The sequence below is a fragment of the Triticum dicoccoides genome, chromosome 7B (assembly GCF_002162155.2).
Source record: "Triticum dicoccoides isolate Atlit2015 ecotype Zavitan chromosome 7B, WEW_v2.0, whole genome shotgun sequence".
NCBI classification, from domain to species: Eukaryota; Viridiplantae; Streptophyta; class Magnoliopsida; order Poales; family Poaceae; genus Triticum; species Triticum dicoccoides.
The window spans coordinates 620,939,896-620,940,372 of record NC_041393.1 but is presented as its reverse complement, the minus strand read 5'-3'; positions in this window follow the sequence as shown (position 1 = coordinate 620,940,372).

The window sequence follows — 477 nt, the reverse complement described above, 5'->3', positions numbered from 1 at the left end:
CTGCCTCCGAAGCTACCCCACCATCTCAGCGAAGAAGCGCGTGTGGCTTCCATGAAGCTCATTCAGCCTGATTTCACGGCTCCTCGCTACCCCGTGGATAGTATCATGAAGAATGAACATTGTGTGCTGATGGCGAAATGCCAAAACCTGGCCTTGAAGGCGGCGGTTGGCTCTGTTTTACCTCCTCGAGTTGAGGTAACTTTCCATTGCCGTCTGGTTCCATATGGTTATGCTATTGTCATGGTGGATGAAATAATGGAGGGATTTGGGGGGCTGGAGCTTGACTACCCTACAGGTGAAGGGGATATTCTTCTAGAAAGTGCTTTAAGGAGTACTATCTATGGAGAAAGGAGAACATCAAGCTTCCAAACTGGACGCCGCATCAGCAAACTCAGTCGGATGATGCCCCTCAACAGACTCAGTCGGATGAGGCCCCTCAGCAGACTCAGCCGGATGAGGCCCTTCAGCAGAGTCCTC